General features: G+C 42.7%; 1 protein-coding gene across 7 annotated transcripts in view; it reads right to left on the bottom strand.

Annotated features, from left to right (window-relative positions):
* GCNT1 (glucosaminyl (N-acetyl) transferase 1) overlaps nt 1–21399 on the bottom strand; it is a 164764-nt gene extending 143365 nt beyond the window's left edge. For 3 of the 7 annotated variants that reach the window (XR_007133238.1, XR_007133239.1, XM_047767795.1), the window contains exons 1-2: nt 21278–21399; nt 20380–20534 (exon numbers count right to left, since the gene is read on the bottom strand). The gene's annotated coding sequence lies outside the window, so the exon portion shown is untranslated. The other 4 variants (XR_007133240.1, XM_047767796.1, XM_047767797.1 and 1 more) reach the window with 4 other exon arrangements.
* Nucleotides 21400–21698: the final 299 nt, after the last annotated feature.

Below are 21698 nucleotides of genomic sequence, written 5' to 3'. Positions count from 1 at the left end.
TAACTAATATAAATCAATATTCTCAAGCCTTGGTAAGCAGAACAGTTATTATTTTCTTTCCTTCTATTTTTACCTTCTTTTCACATTTCTATGAACTATTTAAATTCCATGTCAAAGCCTATTAAACAGTTATATAAAAACTTGGAGCTCCTGTTGTGGCACAGCAGAAACGAATCTGACTAGGAACCATGAGGTTGCAGATTCGATCCCTGGCCTTGCTCAGTGGGTTAAGGATCCGACATTGCCGTGAGCTGTGGTGTGGGTCACAGACGCAGCTTGGATCTGGCATTGCTGTGGCTCTGGAGTAGGCCGGCAGCTGCAGCTCTGATTAGATCCCTAGCCTGGGAACCTCCATGTGCCGTGTGTGTGGCCCTAAAAAGACAAAAAAACAAAAGCAAACAAACAAAAAACAGTTATATGAAAACTTAAAATATGTAGTAAATATGATTAGTGAAAGTCTCAATGACCTGTCCCTATTTTAATTTTATTTTATATTTTATTTTTTTGTCTTTTTAGGGCCACACCCACGGCACATGGAGGGTTCCAAGCTAGGGGTCATATTAGAGCTGTAGCCACTGGCTTACACCACAGCCACAGCAACAGTGGATCCAAGCTGTGTCTGCGACCTACACCACACCTCAGGGCAACACCGGATCTCCGACCCACTGAGCAAGGCCAGAGATCAAATCTGTGTCCTCATGGATGCTAGTCAGATTCCTTTCCACTGAGCCACGATGGGAACTCCTGTCCCGATCTTTAAATTAGATGCAACTAAAACTAGGCTTCATCTGTGTGATCACCTACAAAAGAAAAACAAATAAAAGGTTTTCTATGCTTGAATTAATGGCATAAAAAGTTCTACAGAATTTTTTTTTCTTCATTTTTTACAGTACTGAGGAACAAAATGTCATTTAAATAACTTGTGCATCTCATTCATGTTTAGAAATAGTATTCATTCTATGAAAGTGCTCCTCTGAGGAACAGCCAGGGACACAGGCAGCTGATGGCCTGAAAGAGGAACTAAAACCTCCCATTTCTGCCCACAATCTGGGAGGACCCATGAAATACACTCCAGTCTGCACTACAGAGAAGAAACCTCTAAATCCATCTAAAGGAAAAGAAAGGGCCTAAGAAGGCTTCCTCAATTACAGCCTACCTGAATCTTGAAAAATGGGTAGGATGTAGATACTAGAAAAGAGAAAAGCATCCCTAGTTTCTATGCATGCTGACAGAGTAAAAGCCTGAAGCAAAGGAAGTGCAAAAGGAAGATTATGATGTGTAACAAAAGCAGTTTTTTAAAAAAGAGGAAGGTGAGTAAGAGTTAGTATCTGTTTACCACTCATGTTCCATAACCCTAGAGACCTCCTTTCATGTTATGACACAAAGTCTATTTCTCAGTTATGAACCACAGCAATGAATCTGTGGAAATGAAAGCAAGATTTCAGTAAAGAAATCAGAAGAGTGATAATAAACAGGGGACACATACATGCCCCAAACGATGCAAGTAATCTCTCATAAGAAAAAGCCAGACACCTATAGTCAATCTTTGACAAAGGAGGCAAGAACATAAAACGGGGAAAAGACAGTCTATTCAGCAAGCATTGCTGGGAAACCTGGACAGCTGCATACAAAGCAATGAAACTAGAACACACCCTCATACCATGCTCAAAAATAAACTCAAAATGGCTTAAAGACTCAAATATAAGACAAGACACCATCAAACTCCTGGAAGAGAACATAGGCAAAACATTCTCTGACATCAACCTTACCAATATTTTCTCAGGTCAGTCTCCCAAAGCAACAGAAATAAAAGCAAAAATAAACCAATGGGACCTAATCAAACTGACAAGCTTTTGCACAGCAAAGGAAACCATAAAGAAAACAAAAAGACAACTTACAGAATGGGAGAAAATAGTTTCAAAGGATACAATTGACAAGGGCTTAATCTCTAGAATATACAAGCAACTCATACAATTCAATAGCAAAAAAGCCAACAACCCAATGTAAAAATGGGCAAAAGACCTGAATAGACATTTTTCTAAGGAAGATGTACAGATGGCCAACAAGCACATGAAACAATGCTCAACATCAATGATTATTAGAGAAATGCAAATCAAAACTACCATGAGGTACCACCTCATACCAGTCAGCATGGCCATCATCAATAAATCCACAAATAACAAATGCTGGAGGGCATGTGGAGAAATGGGAACCCTCCTGCACTGCTGGTGGGAATGTAAGCTGGTGCAACCACTATGAAGATCAGTATGGAGGTAACTTAGAAGACTGTACATAGAACTACCATACGACCCAGCAATCCCACTCTTGGGCATATATCCGGACAAAACTTTCTTTGAAAAAGACACATGCACCCGCATGTTCATTGCAGCTCTATTCACAATAGCCAAGACATGGAAACAACCCAATTGTCCATCGACAGACGACTGGATTAGGAAGATGTGGTACATATACACAATGGAATACTACTCAACCATAAAAAAGCACAAAAGGCTATTTGCAAAAACATGGATGGAACTAGAGACTCTCCTGCTGAGTGAAGTCAGAAAGAGAAAGACAAATACCATATGATATCACTTATATCTGGAATCTAATATACGGCACAAATGAACCTTTCCACAGAAAAGAAAATCATGGACTTGCAGAATACACTTGTGGTTGCCGAGGGGGAGGGGGAGGGAGTGGGGTGGTTGGGCAGCTTGGGGTTAATAGATGCAAACTATTGCCTTCAGAATGGATTAGCAATGAGATCCTGCTGCGTAGCACTGGGAACTATGTCTAGTCACTTATGATGGAGCATGATAATGTGAGAAAAAAGAATGTATACATGTATGTGTAACTGGGTCACCATGCTGTACAGTAGAAAAAAATTGTATGGAGAAGTAACTATTACAAAAAATAATAATTAAAAAAAGAAGAAGAAAAGAAAAAGCCTTTCTCAGAGTTCCCATTGTGGCTCAGCAGTAACAAACCCAACTTGTATCCATCCAGCATTGGCCTCACTCAGTGAGTTAAGGATCCAGCATTGCCATGAGCTGTGTTGTAGGTCGCAGATGTGGCTCAGATCCCATGTTACTGTGGCTGTGGCATAGATGCGCAGCTGAAGCTCCAATTTGACTCCTAGCCAGGGACCCTCCATAAGCCACAGGTGGGGCCCTTAAAAAAGGAAGAAAGGAAGGAAAGAAGGAAGAAGCCCTTCTGAGAAGGAGCCCAGAAGGCTACACAGAAGTCCTGCATAGAAGCAGCAATCGTGGTGGCCTGGCTCCAGGGCTAGCTGTCCTCCCCTGGGATGGCTTCTCATCCATCAAATGAGCTTTGCTCATTAATCATGAAAATGTTCCAATCATTTCAGAAAGGAAGGAAATGAGGAACACCCAGACACTATTCTGAAAATTTCCTTTGCAAATATAAGGCAAACAATAAGTACTCAGAGACTAGAGAGTAGACTTGATCTGCTGTTTGTTTTCTGAACATCTTTGTTTCCTTATCAGCCCCTAACACACAGACACAGAGACACACACACACGAATATTCTTTGGCCTTAAAAAGGAATGAAATTATGTTAAGTGAACAATCCAGTCACAAAAAGAAAATTCTATATGATTGTATGATTCTGCTTACTAGAGGTACCTAATAAGAGTAATTAACCTCATAGAGATAGGAAATATAATAGAGGTTACCAGGGCAGGAGGAGGGAGAAAGGAGAAGTTATTGTTTAATGGGTACAGAACTTCCGCTTAGGATGATGGAAAGTTCTGGAAATGGATAGTGGAGATGTATAACACTATAAATATACTTAACACTGCTAAATTTTCCTTGACTCCACTAATGACCCAGTTTTAACCTTGAGGGTTATTTAAAAACAAAACAAAACAAACAAAAAAACCTCTTTGTTATGATTTTTAAAAATGCCACTGGCTTATAACTTGAACAGACACCTTCTGAGGAGGTGAGGAGAGTTAGGCAAACATAGAAGAGGCTTTTTAAATTAGGGAAAGACACACATTAAAGAAAGTATATTAGGAGTATAGGCAAGAATGACCCCAGGTTGGTTGAACACACAAAGCCTTCCAAGTCTGGTGTTATAAAAATTTGAAGATAAAGAACAGAGATCATCTGCCTGGCTCCCTCTCAAAGACCTGTGTGTTTCTTACTGACTACATGGTTTTAGTGTCATCCAAATTTCCTTCAAGTATGAGTAATGGCTAACCTAACTTTGAAACGGGAAAAATCTGTCCTCCAAGGTAGGAGAGTTCATTCACAGAGACTGACCTCGATAGACATGAACAGAAGTAAGTCTGTTTACACACATGCATACACACACAAGTTTATTTTTTAAAGGAATTTTCAACTTCATTACCACTACAGGCCAAAATGAGTATAAAAGATCTCATTGTTCCCTTCAAAATTCCAGACTGAAGAGTAAAAAAAGTTGTTTCTTTCATTTTCTTTTTTTAAAAAAACAACTGAATCCTAGGTAGCTTATAGTACTGAATAGAGCACCATAGTTTTATGGAAACAGAATTTAGATTTGAAAGGTACGTTAAGGTTCATTTTCTCAATCTTAATTTTTTTCTTATTTTTATCAATTTTTTTTTTTTTTTTTTTTTGGCCCACACCATGTGGAAATTCCTGGGCTAGGGACTGAACCCATGCCTCAGCAGCTACCCAAACTGCTGCAGTGACACCCCAGATTCTTAACCTGCTGCACCACAAGAGAATTCTACCCATACTTCTTTTTTTTGTTCATTTGTCTTTTTAGGGCTACATCCACAGCATATGGAGGTTCCCAGGCTTGGGGTCCAATCGGAGTTGTAACTGCTGACCTACACCAGAGCCACAGCAACACCAGTTCCGAGCTGTGTCTTCGACCTACACCACAGCTCATGGCAACACTGCATCCTTAGCCTACTAAGTGAGGCCAGGCATTGAACCTGCAACCTCATGGTTCCTAGTCAGGTTCGTTTCTGCTGCGCCACAACGGGAACTCCCCATACTTCATTTTTAAGATGAGAAAACTACGGTGTAGAGCATACTTGGTTAGCAAGGCCACCTGTCAAGAACAGTTCTTTTTTTTTTTTTTTTCACTTTAGGGCCACACCTGTGGCATATTTAAGTTCCCAGGCTAAGGTTGAATTGAGCTGCAGTTGTGTGCCTACATCATAGCCACAACAACACTGGACCTGAGCCTCATCTGTGACCTTCGCCACAGCTTGTATCAACACCAGATCCCTAACCCACTGAATGAGGCCAGGGAACAAATCCGCTTCCTCATGGATATTAGTCAGGTTCTCAACCCACTGATCCATAATGAGAACTCCTCAAAAACATTTCTTAAACAGAGACATCTTAACAGTGGCCCTGGTTTCTGCCCCACCCACTCAACATGCAGCCCACAGGTGCTGGGTTTTCTGAACAATCCTAATTTTTAATATTCTGAGGTTTAAACACTTCCTAGCTCCCAGAGACTCTAGTTCTAAAATACTAGATGCCCTGTTGTTTTTAGAGGAATTCCCAAAATTCCAGGTCATACCATTGTCTGGATTTTCAGCTCGCTAAATGTAACTGACAAAGCAGATATTCTCACTCTATATGGAAAAATACATTCCTAACTATTAACAAGAATGAGAAGTGCTCTTAGCCCAATTCTCTTCAACATGTTAAAATTCAGCTCAAGCTCTTGCAAGTGGTCCCTTTTCTGAACCACAATGACTACCCCTTCTTTGAAATTCAGCATCATTCACTATTGGGAGCCACGGAGCAAAAGAAGGGTGTGCAGTGAAACACAAGCAAGTATAAATCCTATCTATACTGTATTCTAATGGGTGGTTTCAGCAAATGACCTAATCTCTCTGAGCCTTTCCTTATCTAAAAAACGAAGCTAATAAGACTATTTGGTGAGTGACAATTTTTTAAAACATGTATTATAGCAATTAACACAGTGACTAGTATGCAGCAGTTGCTCAATAAACAAGGGTTATTACCATTATGCCTCCCTATTTTCACATAGCCTCATTTCTAAACTGATCCAGGCACATGCTTGGTCAGCTCCTGGTAATCAGAGTCTGGTCTCAGCCTTTTTTCCCTCCCCTGATACTCACACTGTTCCCTGGGCTTTGCACAGGCTTATTCAACTGGTAAGGACCAAAAGTAAATAAATAAATAAAGTCTAAACATTGCAAAATCCACTCCCTTCCACCCCCAAAAAAGGTAGGGCAGTATCCTGGATGTGTTTTGTTACATGTGTCTTCTAACTCATAGTCTCTCCCAGATAAAGAAACTAAAGTATAATACTTAAATGCTCCAAATTATAGTCTGTCACTGAGTGGAACATGAATTCAAAGTACTCAGTGTTGGGTCTTACAGAATGAATATCTATAAAGAAACCTCAAACAACTGGCCTCATGCTGGGTGGCTCTCATTCCATCTTCAGGATTGATATACCTTTCTCAACCATTCTGCACTTTAGTCTCATCTGTGCAGAAGAGCAGTTGAGTTAGGTTAGGGGACCCCCTACTCTTTTTTGCTTTTTTAAGGGCCGCACCCACAGCATATGGAGGTTCCCAGGCTAGGAGTCTAATCAGAGCTACAGCTGCTGGCCTACACCACAGCCACAGCAATGCAGGATCTTTAACCCACTGAGCAAGGCCAGGGATCGAACCTGCAACCTCATGGTTCCTAGTCGGATTCGTTTCCACTGTGCCATGACAGGAACTCCAGGACCCCTACTATTGAATGATAAGGCACTTTGCTGTTCCAAAGCAAATGGATGGACATTCATTTGGACTGAATATATATATATATATATATATATATATATATATATATATATATATTCCCGTTGTGGCTCAGTGGTTAACGAATCCTACTAGGAATCATGAGGTTGCGGGTTCAATCCGATGTTGCCATGAGCTGTGGTGTAGGTCGCAGATGTGGCTCGGATCCTGAGTTGCTGTGGCTCTGGTGTAGGCCGGTGGCTACAGCTCCGATTCGACTCCTGGGAACCTCCATATGCCACAGGAGCGGCCCAAGAAATGGCAAAAAGACAAAAAAAAAAGTGTACATATATATATATATGTATGTATGTATGTATGTATAACTGAATCACTTTGCTGTACACCAGAAACACGTTGTAAATCAACTAAATTTCAACTAAAAATTAATAAATAAAAATAAAATACAAGGAAGCGGCTGGGAATCTCATTATTTTCCTTCACACACACACACACACACACAAACATATTGATGGTGCTTTTATAGTAAAAGCTATTGCAGACTTAAGGAAACTGTTAATGTTAAGAGTTAGCAAGCTCTTTTTACATACATTTTCTCTTTCATTCTCAACCAATGTGCAGCCACTTTTATTCTCACTTAACAGTTAAGGAATTGAGGCTTTAGCTGCTCTGATGACCATCTGGTGGTCATCTGGTCCACTTTACCAGCAGGAAAGAGGTGAGGCTCAACCCACGGCTAACTCCTAAGAGAGCAGAGGGAGCAGGACAGTCTCACTTTCTGGCCAAGAATAACACTCGATCCAGTTATTAACAGCTTCAAATTATACCTTGCCCCACCTCCTAACCTTTCAAGGAGCCCCAGAACCTTCCAATTCTTCCCATGAGTGTAAACATGACAAACTCTCCTCCCAAAGGCTTAGACCAAAGACACATCAGAACAACCTCTTCAACCCTCCCAGACCCACTTGTGATCTGAACTCTGAAAGTTCCCTTTAAGAAGCTTCATAGGAGTTTTCGCTGTGGAACAGCAGGTTAAGCGTCCAGCATTGACACTGCAGCAGCTTGGGCTCAGGTCACTTCTGTGGCCAGGGTTTGATCCATTGCCCCCCCAAATTTCCACATGCCACAGATGCAGCCAAAAAAAAAAAAAAAAAGATCTCATAAACTTGTGGGGCAACTCCCATCTATCATTTTATTTAAATTACATTTAGGTATATTGAATTGAAAGTACTGCCAACGCCAAGAATGAAGGAATACTCCATGTAGGCAAATAAAAAGTTTTCTTCAAATGAACTGGCATTCAGAGATGAGCTGTACTTCTGTACAGACTAAAGCCCATTAAATAAACAAGGCTCCAAATAGATCGTAAATGCACAATGGAAAAATCTGAGAAGCGCACACCCAAAACTATTCAGTGATCATCTTTTTTGGTTGGGAATGTAGAGAGAGATATTTACTCGAATACACTGTCATGTTTAAATTTTTAATTTTCACTTTGGGAATTTTTCTAAATTGTAAATTGGGAGAAAACGGCCCCAATGCTTCAACATATGCTCCAGTTAAATATGTTTGCAAAGCATGATAATCAAAATAATTTCCAATCAAAAAGCTGTTTACAGTCTCAGTCCAGTTACACATCATTTACATGCTTCCTTCTGATGGAGTCTGGGGCACCACTGTTTTACACTTGTGCTCTGACAGGATAGCAGTTGGGATTCAGTTTTCTATTACGCTTTTATCAATTAATGGCCATCAAAATGTCTTCACTGTTTTTGTCACAATTAATGTGTGACCTCCAAATTGTACTGATATAAACTTGAGCTATGAACACATTTGAATATACTCTTATCTGTCTTTTCTTTTAGCTTTTCCTTGAAATTCCAGGAGGACTCTTGGATTAAAATTTATTAATTTCTATGGCTCTTGATTGCCATTCAAATGGACTATGGTATTTACTTAGTCTGCCACCAGTAATACCTGAGTGCCAGTTTCTCTATATTTACTCTACAATTATCTTCATTGTGTACTATGTATGCATACACAGTGTAATTATTTTTGCCAGTATTGCAACTGTAAAATGATGCATCAGGGAGGTTTCATTTTGTACTTCTTTAATTTCTCCTGAGTATGGTGACACATGAAAGAAAGGAGAGTTTGGTAGCAATGATTTCAACTCTAGATCCAGACAACCCAGGCACTAGGCACCATCATCCACCAACTTAGACTTCCATAAGCCCTTAACCTCTCCAAGTTTTAGCTTCTTCACTGGTTAAAAACAAAAATAATTTCAAGCAATTTAATTTGGTTAACAATCATACATACATGAGTTTTTATAAAGAATAAGTATAGGAGTTCCCATCGTGGCTCAGTGGTTAATGAATCCGACTAGGAACCATGAGGTTGCGGGTCTGATCCCTGGCCTTGCTCAGTGGGTTAAGGATCCGGCGTTGCCGTGAGCTGTGGTGTAGGTTGCAGACGCGGCTCGGATCCCGCATTGCTGTGGCTCTGGCATAGGCTGGTGACGACAGCTCCGATTGGATCCCTAGCCTGGGAACCTCCATATGCTGCAGAAGCGGCCCAAGAAATGGTAAAAAGACCAACAACAACAACAACAAAAGAATAAGTATAATGTGCTTACCCTATACTTCATACATAATGAGCCTGTAATGAGCATTAGTTTTTGTTTGTTTGTTTTTTTGTTTTTGCTGTGCCCTTGACACATTGAAGTTCCCATGCCAGGGATTGAACCTGTGCCACATCAGTGACCAAAGCTACTGCAGCAACCAAGCTGGATCTTTAACTGGCTACGCCACAGGAGAACTCCTAACATTAGCAATTTATGGACTATTATTGTTTATATTTCCTTATCTGGACATTGTTCAAATCTTTAATTCATGTCTAAGGCTAACTTTTTTCTGACACCCACCTTCCCCAACACACACATAAGAAACTGTATTTCAAGTTTATTAACAAATACCTGAATACACTTAATTCCACATGAGCAGCTATTATGAAAAACTATTTTGTTATTACAAAAGCTATTATACAAACCTATTATTTAGGTCCTGGGGGGAAAATACAATCACAAATAATGTATCTCCCTGACGTCAAACAATTTAGACAAAGGTTATGTGCTGAGCCTTCTGGGGTAAATTATAGGCTTGGTCAATATAGTAAACTATTTTGGAAACAATGCATCCATTGTAGAGCTGAAAGAAACTTGAGAACCCAGAACACATCTAGTTCTGCTAGAAACTCAGCTCTGGGGGCAGTTACTAGATCATGGGGGTGGGGTGGATTCTGAGGTCCAGTAACTTAAGAGAATTGAGGTCAAAATGAAGTTAGACAAAGTGCTGTACTCCTGGGCTTCTTCCTTCTCATAGCCCTTAAGATAGTAATAGTCACCGTGACCATTTAGAGACAGGTGCCAGGGACATGGTATTCAGCAAATTTTAGAGAAGCAACCAGGCATGAGGAAAAAAATCTATCTAGTCCCAAGTCCCACTCACCTCTTGAACACATAAAGAAGCCAGGACCCAGGAGGATAAGTGACTTTCCTAAGGGTCAATAATGAGTAGAAGGTTGAGGCTTGACCCTGAACTTCACCCGGTTGAATGTTCCTTTTTGCACTCTACCACTTTGCTCAATTTGGTCAGGGAGGTAGAAGGCAGAGGATAGGGAAGCTGACTCCTATGTGGTCTATGGCCATCAAACATTGCTTTTCTTTTTTTTTTCCACCCCCTGTGAATACATATCAAATTTCAAAACCAAAAAAACAAAAGAATGAAATTGCTGTATGAGTCAAACAAGAAAACTAGTGTATTTTTTTTTCTTACATGTACATTTTTAACCTCCCCACCACAACCCTAACCCCCCCGCCACAAAAAAAAAAAAAAAAATTGGTATTAGCCAGCATGGTCAATCTACCTTGTGAAGCTGACTTTTACTATGTTCCAACAGCACATCTACCATCAAACACTGGTCCCTTTCCTAATGGGTCCAACTTGGCACAAAGGACCATCCTCAAAATGGCCAGAAACATCAGTGGATGTTATTGAACCAAGCTTGGGTCCATGATCCTGTGCATAGTAAAGCCAATCTACTATCACTAGGTTGTGGCAAAGGAAAGTGAAGCTTTTCTTGTAAGGCACCAGACAAGGAGTCCAGGGTAGCCATGCTCAAAAAGCTCCCAAATTCCTCAATGGTTTTAGAAAACAGTTTTTATAGCTAAAGTTGGGATTGGGGGGTGGGTAATCTTATATAGGGTGTCTGACGTTTCTCTGATTGGTTGGTGATGAGGCAACAGACAGGTGTTCCAACCTGTCTGGGATCCAGCCTGGGATCCACAGGCTGATGCTCAGCCTGAAGTTACCACCTTCCACCTGGGTGGGGGCCTTAGTTCCTGTGGAAGAGCTCAGATATCCTTTTAGGAGGAATCAGGACCCTGCCCTATAGCTGCACCATTGTATCTTGACTGCCTTTCCTCTCTGTATTCTCTCACTCCTCTAATTAGTAACTGTTTGAATCTGCCCTTTGGAATTCAGGAAGGTCTAAGAGACTAAAATCTCTTTTCTATAAGCAAGAAACAGGGGAGCATGAAGAGGCTTTATATTGGGAGGGCCCTTCAGGGTCCTGCTTGGTTTCATGGATACCAAATAAGGTGTTTAAAGGCACTCATTCTGACTTGGACACATGTTTGAAAATCTTGTATTTGTATAGCCATGCCTTCTATTTTTAGGGAACTTACAAGTTCTCCAATAAAAGGCAACCAACCTACAACATTGTTGGATTGACTATTTTGTTAGGTTGTACTCTTAAAATAATTCAGCATAGCCAGTAAGATGTAAATGTGTTCGTTTTCAACTATACCCTGGAGGTTGTGAAGGTCAAGAACCCCAAACAAGAACACATTCCTGGGTCAGCCGTATTCTCGCTGTAGCTTCTACATGTGCTTCAGATATTTTCTGTCAATCAGAGGTTTTATTCATTAGCAGAAGGAGTGTTGCATCTTCTGGGGTGAATTTAATGACTTTGAGTGACACGGCATGTAAGAAAAGAGTGAACAAAGATGGTATCACGTGCATCATCTATGTGAGATATTCTAGAGGCACACCCTACACTTATATCAAAAGGATACACAAGCCTGGCAAGTCGGATAGCCTGGGATGGTGCCCTGGGCACATTCCTGGGTCCAGCTGCTGATGCCAGAAAATTCGTGGTTACCTGACGCCAACATGATGGTCAGCTGAATCTGATGGTCAGTTGAATCTTGCCAGAATATTGACATATATGCCTCAAGTGAACTTTTAGGGAGAGGCAATCAGAGCCCCAAAGCAGCTAACCTGAGACTCGATTTTTAACCTTCACCTGCCCAGAGAACTTCAACCCTCAATCAACCTCTGCTTACCAAAAACACCCCAACTGGCTTCTGTGGGTTCAAGGACAGCAGCACTGACAGGACCAGTGAATTGAAGAATGAGAAACCACAAGACTTAAAGCATTTACCTGTCCCAGAACAAAGGACTAATGACAACATTTCTGGAAGTTCCATGGTCTTTTTGGTTTGTTTTTTAAAGTACCCAAGGTGGCTTGTTTAAAGGAAGTTTAATGTAAGCATTTCAAAGGAAACACAGGATTCATTACTTTCCAGAGTTTGAGTACTTATTTTAACTCTAATAGCAATCCTATTTTCCACTAAATGAACTACAGGTACATATCATGGGGAAAAGGCAATTTTAGATTAAAGTTTACAAGGAATGCAAGTTTTAGACTGTCATGTTTCTCCGTATGTGTGTTTGTGTGGAGAGCAGTTTGACTCCAAGTTTTTAATGATGAGCTTGCAAAATTTATAGTACAATTACTAAGAATAAAAGCTTTGAGTAAGTACTTTCAATATATGCAACTTTCTTTATAAATGACATGTACTGGAGTTCCTGCTGTGATTCAGGGGGTTAACTATCCAACTAGTATCCATGAGGATGCGGGTTCAATCCCTGGCCCTGCTCATTGGGTTAAGGATCCAGCGTTGCCTCAAACTGCAGTGTAGGTCACAGATGCAGTTTGAATCCAGTGTTGCCGTGGCTGTGGTGTAGGCCGGCAACTACAGCTTGATTTGACCCCTAGCCTGGGAACTTCCATATGCCACAGGTACAGTCGTTAAAAGAAAAAAAAATTTACATGTACCGCTGTGCATGTAGTCTTAAATGGTAGGCACTACAAAACAAAAAGGGCAAAGAAGAAATAAAACCTATTAGTTTAATTACTTACGGCACAAAACTTCTTGCTCACTGCAATTAATATTTGTGATGAAAACAACAGATTAAATACGCTTCATTATTTCTGAAAACTCCAGTTAATTACTGTGCAATAGAGCACTTGAATGACTGCTTCCAGCCTCCATGTACTGTAACATTTTGCTTGAATGGCTGTCTGTCTGGGGTCACAGGGATATGTGGGAAAACAGAACACTCTTAGCTCTGCTTCCTAAACCTTGACAGTTTTCCAATTACCCACCAATTATACAAAGCTTCGTCTGGTAATTTTCAATCAACTGACCTTGCAAATGAGTCAGCAGGTGTCATATTTTTATAAATTTGACCATGAAGTCAAAACTCTTGATATTCTTCACCTAAAAGATTGTAACATGGAGACAATTACTACACTTCTGATAGCAAAAGTGGGAAGTTTTTTCTTCCAGACACCACCCAGTTCTGACACCAACTGGGTACTCAACCCTTCGACTCAATCACTGACTAGCCACAGTTAGCCCAGACCCCACAGCTTAAGGGCTCAGTTCCACAAGACTGCACCTATTTCACAGGCCAGCTGCAAATGGGGTGCCCAGGCCAATGACAAATACAGGGGGTCCCATGATTCCCCTACACCCCAAGTTCAAAAACTTGCTGGCACAGCTAGGATTGCAGAGGATACTTTACTTATTACTATCAGTTTATTAGAAAGCATATAACTTGGGAAGAGCCAAATGGAAGAGATCCTGGCAAGGTATGGGGAGAGGGGTGGGTGCTGCTCTTCCTGACTTCTTCTCCCGGCCCCTGGCCACCCCTGCTTAGCACCTTGATGCGCTTATCAACCCAGAAGTTCTCCAAACAGCACTGCATTGTAGAAGTGATTTTATAGCCCATCCCTGGGTACCTCCTCCTCTTCCCTGAGGTCAGCAGATGGGGCTGAAAAGTTCCAACCCCCTAATTCCTCGACCTTTCTAGAGACTAGTCCCCTCCTGGGAGTTCCCATGGCACAGCAGAGATGAATCTGACTAGGAACCATGAGGTTGCAGATTCCATCCCTGGCCTCGCTCAGTGGGTTGGGGGGTCCGGATGTTGCTGTGAGCTGTGGTGTGGGTTGCAGACGCAGCTCAGATCTGGCGTTGCTGTGGCGTATGTAAGTCAGCAGCTGCAGCTCCAATTAGACCCCTAGCCTGGGAACCTCCATATGCCATGGGTGCAGCCCTAAAAAGTCAAAAGACCAAAAAAAAAAAAAAAAAGACTAGTCCTATCCTGAGGCTACCTAGCCTCTCCCCCACCCCACATACATATGTAAGTCACCTCATTAGCATAAACTCAAGTGTGGAAAGAGGCTCCTATGTGAATAACAAAAGATGTTTTTTACTACCCCGGCCTCTCAGGAAATGCCAAGAGTTTTAAGAGAAACTGGAGACTGAGACCAAATACGTATTTCTTATTTTATCATAAGGCCACAACCAATCGCAATCAACATTCCTAATACTTTCCAGAGAGCCCACCACAATGTCTGGCCCTAAGAAAATGCTCAATAAATACTGGCTGACAGTAATGTCTGACTTTACACACAAACACACCAAACTCAGGCAGATGGTTTTGCCTCCTCCTTCAAAGAAAAAGCCTCACAGTTCTCACCAAATCTAAGGCCTCTTTATCCATCTTCTCCCTCCCACTTTCTACCAAAGTTCAATCCCACACCAGTGTTCTGGAATCTGTCCTCTGTCACCTTCTCTGAAGTCTGGCCCTAGCATTTATTTCTCACTCCCACATCTTTAGCCTCTCCCTCTCTACCAGAAACTTTCCAACAGCATTATAGAAGTCTCTCCATTCTCAATTTGAAAAGCAAACAAGGAAAGAAGAAAGGGCCACAGACCCCACATTTCCTCCCTACCCTGCAGGTGTTCCTGGTTTAGTGGTCTGAACCAGCTTCTCCTCTCCCTCCAAGCTCAATGATCAAACTCTCCAGGGCCAGCCCCATTCTCTTCTCATTCTACATCCCTCTTGGGATGATCTTTTTTAAGTTTTTCATGCTCTGACAGACTGAGCTAGGTGAGTACTGGATCATCTTTTTCATATGCAGTGATTGTATTTATTTGCAACAGCTCCCAAACATCTATTTCCACCCCAGATCTCTTTCAGGAGTTCCCTGTTGCCTACTTCCTGACTCCACCTGGATGTCTCACAGACAGATCTGAATGGAATTATCTTCACTCCCCTAATTCGTGCCAACCCATTCCTCCTCTGGTGTTGCCCTTTAACCATAAGTGGTTTCACGACCCTATCCTACTCAGTTATTTATGCCAAATATCATCCTGGGATACCTCCCTCTCCATCAACTGTAACCAAATAGACACCACCTTCTTACTGATTTCAACTATACACAATCTCTCTCTCTCTCCTTCTTGGGGAGAGGGCTACCCTAACCCATTTCCATCCTTGGGTGACTGCACTATTGGGCCACACCCCATTCTCTCCCACTCCCAAGGTGGCCACATACAAGTGCACAGGCTGTGCCCACACAAACTGACTGGCTCAAGGAGCTACCTTTGGTCCAACCTGTGGGACAAGCAATATATCTCTTCTAATTGGTCCACTCAGAAGAGAAGCCTTTTGCTGGTTTGCAGCAAGGCACTATATATGCCGGCAGGGCCCACCCCTCTAAGCACAGCAGTGACAATGATCATTTTTAAAACCCAAATCTAATCATCTCGTCTCCCATTTACAAGCTTTCAATGAGTTCCTACTACCCTTACATTAAAGTTCAAAGTCTAAAAAATGATCCAAGAGGACTCAACCCAAAGCTACATTCCTTCCTTCATCTCAATTATTTCAGCCTGGAACTGCAAATCCTAATTCACCAGATTACTTCCTGCTCATTGTTAAGGCCTCATTTTATTTATTTTGTCTTTTAGGGCCGTACCCACGGCATATGGAAGTTCCCAGGCTAGGGGTTGAATTGGAGCTACAGCTGCCGGCCCACACCACAGCCACAGTCACAGTCACAGCGGATCCGAGCCTCATCGGCAACCTACACCACAGCTCATAGCAACGCTGGATCCTTAACCCACTGGAGGAGGCCAGGGATCATACCAGCGTCCTCATGGATCCTAGTCGGGTTCGTTACCGCTGAGTCATGATAGGAACTCCCTATTTTTTTAATTCTTTCTTTTTCAGCCGCACATACAGCATACAGAAGTTCCCAGGCCAGTAACTGTGAGCCAGAGCTGCAACCTACACCACAGCTACAGCAATGCCCGATCCTTAACTGCACCAGGCTAGGATCGAACCAGCATCTCCATAGAGACAAGCCAGATCATTAACCCACTGCACCACAGCAGAAACTCCTTATGGCCTCATTTAAAATATATACATGTATATATTTTTTTGGAGTTCCCTTCGTGGCTCAGCAGTTAATGAACCCAACTAGGAACCATGAGGATGCGGGTTCAATCTCTGGCCGCACTCAGTGGGTTAAGCATCTGGCGTTGCCGTGAGCTGCGGTATGGGTTGCAGGTGCAGCTTGGATTCTTCATTGCTATGGCTTTGGTGTAGGCCAGCGGCTACAGCTCCAATTCATCCCCTAGCCTGGGAACTTCCATATGCCGAGAGTGCAGCTCTAAAATAACTAAATAACTAAGTAACTCTCTTTAAGGGTACCTACCTGGAGTAAATCCCCTCCCCTAAACCAGGTTAGGTCCCCAGGTTAAATGGTCTCCAGACATCTGTGCTTTCCTAACTATGATTGCCTGTGTGACTGTGTGCTTGTCTGAGCCCTTTCCTTGAGCCACTAAACAGTTCACAATGGCAGGGATCCTCCATCCCCATCCCGTTCACAGCTGCAGCCCCACAGCTGACAATGGCTGGCATTTAACAGCTGCTCTGTAAACAGTTGTTCAATGAATGAACAGGTCACTCAAGTACCCAGAAGTCTTGCAAACAGTTTGGCTCCCTCTTTAGCAAAAGAAAAATTAATCATGACAGGAAGCTCTTAGTAAATTTGGTGTATTGATTATCAAATACATGGAGATTCCTCATTGGAAATATTAAAACAATCAATAAATTAGAACCTCTGGGTGCTTCATGGCAGCAGCAACAATTCCTTCTTTGGATATGCATTTGTTGTTTGTTTGTTTCTTTTTAGGGCCATACCCACAGCATGTGGAGGTTCCCAGGCTAGGGATCAAATCAGAGCTACAGTTGCCAGGCAGCTGTAGCTCCACAGCCATAGCAATGCAAGATTAGAGACATGCTGCGACCTATATCAAAGTTCAGGGCAACCAGATCCCCAACCCACTAAGCAAGGCCAGGGATCAAACCCATGTCCTCATGGATACTAATTGGGTTCGCTCACCACTGAGTCCCAACGGGAACTCCTGGATTTGCATTTGTGATTACAATGCTCTTCTCAGCTATGAACAGAGTTTTACCAGGGCAAGCTTCCCATGTGCAGTCACACAGCACCCTATGCTTTGCCTACTGCTCAGTTGTCCGTTGCCATCTCGAAATTCTTCACAGTGTTTAGACAAGGGGATCCACAAATTATGTAGCCATTTCTGAGTATTACAAATTAGTCTGATTTCTGGAGGGGGCCCAATGAATAGTCAACCCCTAGTTAAGGAGGCATTTTTCACAACTAGGGCTATGTTTTCAGCCTCCCCAGCCAAGATTTAAAAAAGAGGATTATATTTACAGGACATTTTTTCTTCTGATAGGCTCTATTACATATTACTTAGAGTTTTCTTTCATAAAATTAGGCCTTCTCAGGCTACAGAAATACCCAGTTGTCTTAGTTATTGCTGTTAGGTAAAACATTTTCAATTTCTTTTAAAACTAAATTCTACTCTGAATATGATTTACACTGAGTCTTATTATTAAAATTTTGCTTAGAATTTTTTGTTTGGCATTCTAATATTAGGGCTTGAGTCAATTTTTCTATATCAACAACCATGGTCCATTGATATTCCATCACCTTAAAAAACTGAAAGATATTGAGCATACTAAAAAAAGAAAAATGAAAACTACAGTATGAGTTCCCTGTGGCACAGCAGGTTAAGGATCCAGTATTGTCACATCAGTGGCTTGGGACACTGCTGCTGCAGATAAGATTCAATCCCTGGCCTAGGAACTTCAACATGGGGGGTGGGGGGACGGTGAGGAACAAAACAAAACAACACTGTAGAATTCTTTTTTGGCTATCATTTGTGAGGGAGAGGCATGCCCAAGGCATGTAAAAGTTCTCAGACCAGGGATCGAACCTGAGCTACAGCTGCAGCCAGAGCCAGGGCAGTGACAACACCACCAGATCCTTAACCTGAGCCAAGAGGGAACTCCCTAACTTTCACATTTTAAACTCTAGAAATTTAACAACTGCATCAAACACTTGAAATTTCTTTGGTATAAAACCTGGCAGGATACACATGGTTGTTCACGAAGAAGCCTGGTTTCGTCATCTTTGTTATAAAAATATTTTAAACGTCAGATGTTTAAGCTTTACAAATAGCTTCTTGAGCCATTAAAAGTTTAGAGTTAACTGTGTTCAGTATAGAGTTTAGTTAATAAATGTTTACAGCATTTTAAATGTTGGCTCATTTTTTTCTCAAGTGGGTGACTCTGTCCCCCAGGGGACATTTGGCAATGTCTGGAGACATTTTTGGTTATTATAATTAGAGGGAGGGGACAGATAGCATCAGGTGGGTCAAATCAAGGACACGGCTATACACCTTACAATGCACAGGACAATCCCCACCACAGAAACTATCTGGCCAAAAATGTCAAAAGTGCCAAAGCTGAGAAACTCTGATCTAAACATACATGCATGTGCCACCGACAGACAGCAAGAATATATGACTACTCTTAATCCTGCCTCCTATGTCAAAGTCACTTGGTTAAGAATAGAGAGATGCCCCAGGAAAAACACCAGAATTGTAAGAATAGTCATTTGGGAACTGCTTTTTTAAAGCTGAGAGTTAGGCATCTGGCATCCTGAGCTATCCTGAGCAAGAACCATGAATAAACAGTGACACAAAACCTTGGCTGGCCCATAAAGACGATTTTACTCAATGCAGCTGAACAAAAGAAAACAGAAATTGTGACTCAGAAGAGATGATTTTTAATAGCAGTAATTTGTTTCCTACCACCTCATTTCATGAAAAATGTACAGTATCTACCTCATAGGTCAGAGTTTTCATTCACTTGAAAATGTAATCACCAGGTTCAGCAGTTTCTAAGAATTCTGAATGAACCTACTTTGATTTGATTTCTTGCATAAAAAAAAAAAAGAACCAGTATTTAAACTTAGTTTCTACATTTTTTTAATAAAGATTTTTCAGTTATTGGGTAGGGGAGCTCTGGCCACACTGGACCAAATCTGCTGCATATTTAGGGGGAAGGAATGGCCAACACCCAACCAGATACTAGCAGGTCCCCTGGGACCAACAAAGGTCCATTTAGCTCTCTCACACACTACATGTTCAGTCTCTGCAAAATTGCAGATTTGATTTTGTAGATAGTTGATAGTTCTTAAGAAAAACATGTGTGTGTGTTAAGCAGCTAAATTGCAAGTGCAAAAGAAGCAACTAGTGACTCGAAGCAGTCCTCTAATTAATCAAGAATAAACTAATGAAGGATGCAATCCAGCACATGTTTATGGCAAAGGCTGAGAAGGTTCTCCAGGATCAGGCTGAAGGAAGGACAGAGGAGCTGACAGGCACCTTCAAACCCTCACCATGAAATGAAAATGAAAAAAAAAAAAAATCACCAACTTCTTTCATCTACCAATAAAACTCAGTAAAAGTAAATTCACTGTATGTTACACTGTTTTTAAACATAAAAAAGTTAGCGATTTCTAATAACTCAAAAGTTTCCCAGAACTACCATCTTGAGGGCCTGCAAAAAATAATAATAATAATAAAAAAATAAGCAAGAGCAGATAGCCACACACAGCTTGCAGTTTCCTTCTTGCCACAGCTGAAATCTGTTACCAAATCCTCTGGCAAGGGGGTCTTGTCTGGAACTGCCTGGGATCCTAGCAGGTAATTTACACTGATCTTTAAAAACCATTCAGCCCTCCTCCTCCCCTTTATAAAACAAACCTGCCTTTCAGAACAGCTCTAAAAGGGGGGGGCAGGATGCCCAGAGAAGCAGCACAGGAGTCCCTGACTGGATGCCTCACCTACCACTCACCAAATTCAGATTACAAAAAGCTATGGCCTTGTTCTCATCTCAAGGCACCATTATGTTTCTGAACACTGCATATCCTCCCAATTTGTCTCTTGTACTGCTATTTGTAAAATGAAGACTCTTCTCTCTCTAGAAAAAAATACCAAGGCCAAGGGCGTGTGTGCAGGACTCCAGGTGACTTACAAGACTCACCTCCAACCGGGCAGCCTTTAAGGCCCAGCCAGACGCTACAGACGACGTCATCCACCGAGAAAGATGAGAAGTGTGTGTCAGGCAGGGGTGCATCCAGAAAACAGGCGGCAAGGGAGGAATGGACTGTGAGCGAGAGCTTCTTTCACCTAAAAAAGCTAATAAAAATTGTAAAAACTTAAATCAGATATTAGGTGCTAACAACACGAAGCCAAAAAGAAACCTAGAAAGGGAGTAGAATGCGTTTAAAAAGAATCACCTGTTTCATCACAAACCCAGCAGCGCATTGTTTCCTAGACTTGGCGTGACAGGTAGAGAGGGAAAGAAAGTAGACGCTTGAGGGCTTCGGAGCCCCAGGACCAGCGTCTTTTTTCCAGTGGTTTGCCTCAGGGTGTGTCATTTATCACCCTGGCAGAGCAGTGAAATGGGGGTAATAAATGCCTCTCCCCAGGGCTACAGTTAAGATTTAAATGAAGTTAAAACCTCTAGACCCAAAGGGACAGTAGAGAACAACTGCTGCTCCCAGCCTATCCAAGCCCTCAGTCTCCCACTTCGACTCCTAAACTCCTACTCGTTCCTACTCGTTCCGTGGACCAGGGGAAAACCAGCAAAAGTCGCTTCCAGGTGACAGTGGGCACCAGAGTCTTGGCCCGGGGTTCCCCTGACCGGATGGAAGAATAGAGTCGAGGCAGGGCGCCGTGCACCATCCTTGACCCCCGGGAGAACAAGCTCGAAGCGGATTCTCACCTCGCGTTCTCTTCCTCCTGCCCCGGCTCCGCTTCCTCTTCCCCTCGCGGAGCCGACCCCGCTCAGGACAGCGGGGCCCTCGCTAAGAGTACGTCCCCTCCCTCCGTTCCATCCTCTCGGTTCCTCCCTTGCTGCCCGGCGAAGAGGTGGTTACCTGCAGCGAGTGTCTGGCCCCAAGGACGCTGGAGGGAGGGTACGGGGCCGCTCCTCGCCCTGAGCCGAGTTGCGCTGGGCTGCGCTCTAGGCCCTGAAGGACTTCGCTGCCCACCCCTGGCCGCCCACCCCCTCGCCCGTGCGCCACGCCCCTGGGCCCGCCCCTCTAGGCCCCGCCCAGCCCATCCCCGCCTCGCCCTCCTCGCCCTCCTCGCCCTCCTCGCCCTCCTCGCCCTCCTCGCCCTCCTCGCCCTCCTCGCCCTCCTCGCTCTCCTTGCAGATCTCTACCCGTGCGGGAGGCTGCGAGCCTCCTGCCCGAGGTCAGCGCGCCCTCTGGGCATTTCCATGGACTGGGCTGAGGGCTGGCCGGCCGTGGGCTTCCAATCCCTGTTTCCTCAGGTTCGCCCTGGTTCTTAGTTGAG

This window comes from Phacochoerus africanus, chromosome 2, assembly GCF_016906955.1.
Source record: "Phacochoerus africanus isolate WHEZ1 chromosome 2, ROS_Pafr_v1, whole genome shotgun sequence".
NCBI classification, from domain to species: Eukaryota; Metazoa; Chordata; class Mammalia; order Artiodactyla; family Suidae; genus Phacochoerus; species Phacochoerus africanus.
The sequence above is the reverse complement of the archived record's forward strand: the minus strand, read 5'-3'. Positions and strand labels throughout refer to the sequence as shown.